At 34.7% G+C, this 4,024-nt stretch overlaps 1 long non-coding RNA gene across 1 annotated transcript; it reads left to right on the top strand.

Moving 5' to 3' along the window:
• The first annotated feature begins 2,007 nt into the window (after positions 1–2,007).
• Positions 2,008–3,560, top strand: LOC129291792 (uncharacterized). The gene is made up of 4 exons (XR_008588770.1): positions 2,008–2,535; positions 2,604–2,896; positions 2,989–3,180; positions 3,255–3,560. It is a non-coding gene; the product is annotated as an uncharacterized LOC129291792 (long non-coding RNA).
• The last annotated feature ends 464 nt before the right edge of the window (positions 3,561–4,024 follow it).

The following is a 4,024-nucleotide window of genomic DNA, read 5'->3' as shown; positions in this document are numbered from 1 at the left end:
TAAGAGTCTCTATATGCATTGATATCACATTTTTAATGCAATTTTTCCTAAGTGTTCAAATACATGCATTAGGGGTAATTTGGTCATAAAATGTACTTTTTCACCAAATTAGGGTTAAGCTAGAGATTTATATCTTTTAATGAGCTAAGATGATTGGTCTAATTAGTTTTTAATGATTCATCTTAGGTTAAGAGTTATTAGGAAAAGATGATATTTTAAGGTTGTCTCCCTAAGGGTTTCCAATTAGCCTTTGATTTTGGTTCAAGTGTGTTCTTGTAACATCTCAAATTTCTAATCTTGCATTAATGATTGATTAGTGGATGAATTAATGGTTTCATGTGGGATTAGGATGCTTAATAGTGAAGTGTTATTTTGACCTATTTGGATGTTATATAAATAAATATGAGCAAAAGAGCAGAATCCTGAAGCACGTGCCACGTGGTGCCACGTGTCGTGGTGGGGAATAGATGCGCCACGGCACATGGTACAGAACTTTAATTAATAGGGACATGTCCAGCTCGTGAAACAGAAGGGAGGAACATGAGGAAGTGGTTCTGGCATGGAGAAGAGTAAAGCATCTGCTAGGGCAAGCATAATTAGGAGCAAGGACGGTGTTTCTGACTTGTTACTTATCAAGTAAGTCTCATACTGCCTTAACCTCTAATTCTACCCTATTTTCTTTTAGTTTTAAATAGTGAGAAATTAAATTTGGGAGTTTTAAGGAGTTGATTTCTTACCCTATCGTAATAAAAAGGCTCTTCGGAACTAAACTAGTACTTTGTGACTGGTTTGAGTCAAAACAATAAACCTTTAAAGCTATAGGCAAGCTTTGCCCCAATATAGAGACAGAGTAACAACAACAACAACAACAACAAGCCTTTATCCCACTAGGTGGGGTCGGCTACATGGATTGCAAGACGCCATTGTGCTCTATCATTTATTAAGCTTTTAGAAATATTATTAATTAAGAGATCATGTTCAATAACTTCCAAGAGTGTTCTCTTAGGCCTTCCTTTACCTCTCTTAATCGGACTCAAAGTTATATGTTCCACTCTTCTCACTGGTGCCTCCCTTGGTCTTCTTTGTACATGCCCAAACCATCTCAACCGATTTTCTACCATTTTTTCCTCAATAGGTGCCACCCTCACTTTTTCACGTATGTGCTCATTTCGAATTTTATCTTTACGTGTATGTCCGCACATCCATCGTAACATTCTCATCTCTGCTACTCCAACTTTATGCTCTTGCTGTCCCGTTAGAGCCCAGCATTCACTACTATATAACATTGCCGGTCTGATAGCAGTACGATAAAACTTTCCTTTAAGTTTATTAGGCACCCTACGGTCACAAATAACTCCTTTAGCTTTTCTCCAATTAAACCACCCAGCTTGAATTCTATGTGAAATATCTCCACTGATTTCGCCATCATTTTGAATAATGGCTCCCAAATATCTAAACTTTTCCACTTGAGGTATAATTTGATCTCCCAATTTTACTTCGAAATTATTTTCGAATAGTCCTTTACCAAATTTACAATATAAATATTCCGTCTTACTTCTACTCAGACGAAAACCTTTCGACTCCAATGTCCTCCTCCATAACTCAAGTTTGCAATTAACCTCTTCTCTTGTCTCTGCTATAAGAACTATATCATCCGCAAAGAGCATACATTTCGGGATTTCCTCTTGAATATGTTCCGTCAAAACATTTAAAATCAAGTTGAACAAATAAGGACTCAGAGATGATCCCTGATGAATATATATATATATATATATAGAGACAGAGTAGTGAGAGAAATTTGGCTAGAAAAGGTTAGAGTTTGAAATAAGGGATAATCAGTGGTAATATGCATAATCGAGTGTGAATCGTGGAATTGATAGCAACTAGGTGCTTAATTGCCATAATTGGCACTTTTTGTCAATAGTGAAATTGACTTGGAATGCCAATTTTGTGTAGATTCTAGTGTGTGGCAAGTAGATAAACATTTCTATCGGACAGAAGGGTTAAGGTAATCATATAGTTTATTGTGTTTATTAACTATTATAACTATGTAGAAGTAAATACAAAATGGTGAATTTGTTGTTTTATGAGTTTTTATGCATAATTGGTTATTGAAAATGGTTTTAGCATGAACATTAGTTTATGGAATATTCCATTTATAATCCATCGATATGATAGGTCCCACTTGTTTTTCTTTAGAATAATAAATGACCTACTTAACTCAGTGGTTAGAGTATTGCTTTCATATAGCAGGAGTCATTGGTTCAAATCCAATAGTAGGTATAGGTAGAACTTTTTAGCTCCCAGAGTCAATGGGTATCTAATAAGTTTTTTTAGTTTGAATCATCCCCTCCCGCCCAACTGTGTTAGAGTTTCTCTACTTGTTGCCATCGACCTCAACTATCCATTGCCTATTCCTATTGATGAGGCACAGATGGTGGGGGAAGCAGTAAGGAGCTTTGTTGTATGGCTTAGCCACCTTGTAATAGTGGAACACCAAAGCCGGAAAAGGACCCATTACTTCCAAAGAAAAAGGTACAGTTTAAATAGTTATTTATAATTTTATAATATAATTATAAATATCTAACTTTTTTGTTATACAGCTGAAAGGGAAGAGCAAGCTAAAAGGTAAGTCGGGCCATACCAAAAAGTCAGCCATAGTTTTACAATATCTAACAGCACCAGTGCTAGTTGTAGAATACAAATACTGTGCCTCTCTTGAGACATATGTGATGGCTACGAGGATGGCTAGTCAAGTGGCGATTGGGGATATCATTAGTTTTGATGATGGGCTATATGGAAGACCGGGCTTGTTTGAAGTTTTCTAAGATGAAAATTTAAATGAAATTCTCAAGCATGAAATGGCCAGTACTAGTCTGATGAGCTTCTACATGAGGTATTTCTTCAATAATGCTTAATTAATTACTTAAATTATATATATGTGTGTGTGCATGCACGTGTATTAACCTAGTTATTTTTTCACCTAAGCCACCTTTATACCTCATTTATGGTTCCCGGTGGCCTTGAGTCAAGATTCAAGCTGATTAATCCCCACGATATCTCTACCTATAATGGAATTACAAAGGAAGCCCTTGAAGATCAAGCAAGGTAGCTTTTGGATCAATTTAAGGATAGGGGAGCAAGCAATGATACTTTATTTTTTGCTCCTTACTACCAAGGGTAAGCCACTTTCTAGCTAGTTTTAGTACAAGTAAATATTTTTTATATTTACTTATTTGATAATGTTGCATCAGGAAAATGCGACATAGATGGCGCACGACCGGAGGTTCCAGCCATCAGGGTGGGAACCGGATGGAATGGGAGTCACCACTAAAATTTTGAGGGAAATCTTGGGAAACCAATTAAAGGAGAATAAGGATGGTTTGCAAAAATAAAAAATAGATTCGAGAGTCAATTGAGTGTGGGGAAGGTATTAAGCACCCCACAACACCCGTTTGTTAGAATGGTTACCTGAAGTTTGGTGTGCTAAATTAATATGGTTTTAAAGTTATTTTAATTGTCCCTTTCTTGTTCATGTGTTTGATATAAAAATGATGATAATTAAGTGAGAAATATTTATTTATTTATGAGGGAGGACTTGACTCATAATCAGATTCTGAGGCCTACGTACCCTGCAATGGGAATCAAAGTCTATGTAGTTCGGGTTTGAAAGTTGTTGGTGAAAATATTTTTCTTGAAGAGAAATTAATTAGAAATAATTCACCATGTTGTAAATAAAATAATTTTCTAAAATTTGATATGTGCATTTTAAATTGTAAAAAGTAATTTAATTTTAATTATTTTCTCAATTTTTGAATTTTTGAAATAAAAAAGAAAGGGGTTTAAATTTTTTTTTATATTTTATGAATGAGAATTTAATCGCTATACCTGTAGAGCCTTATTAACTCATACAATAATGCAATCGTTCTAAATATCTACGGAGATTCCAAAATCTTACACGATAAAAGAGTTTAACAACTTAATTTATTTATATTTTTAAGTGTTAGTAATAATTTGTTTAAGC

This window comes from Prosopis cineraria, unplaced genomic scaffold (assembly GCF_029017545.1).
Source record: "Prosopis cineraria cultivar Desert tree isolate PC_DT_omini unplaced genomic scaffold, ASM2901754v1 PC13, whole genome shotgun sequence".
NCBI classification, from domain to species: Eukaryota; Viridiplantae; Streptophyta; class Magnoliopsida; order Fabales; family Fabaceae; genus Prosopis; species Prosopis cineraria.
The sequence above is the reverse complement of the archived record's forward strand: the minus strand, read 5'-3'. Positions and strand labels throughout refer to the sequence as shown.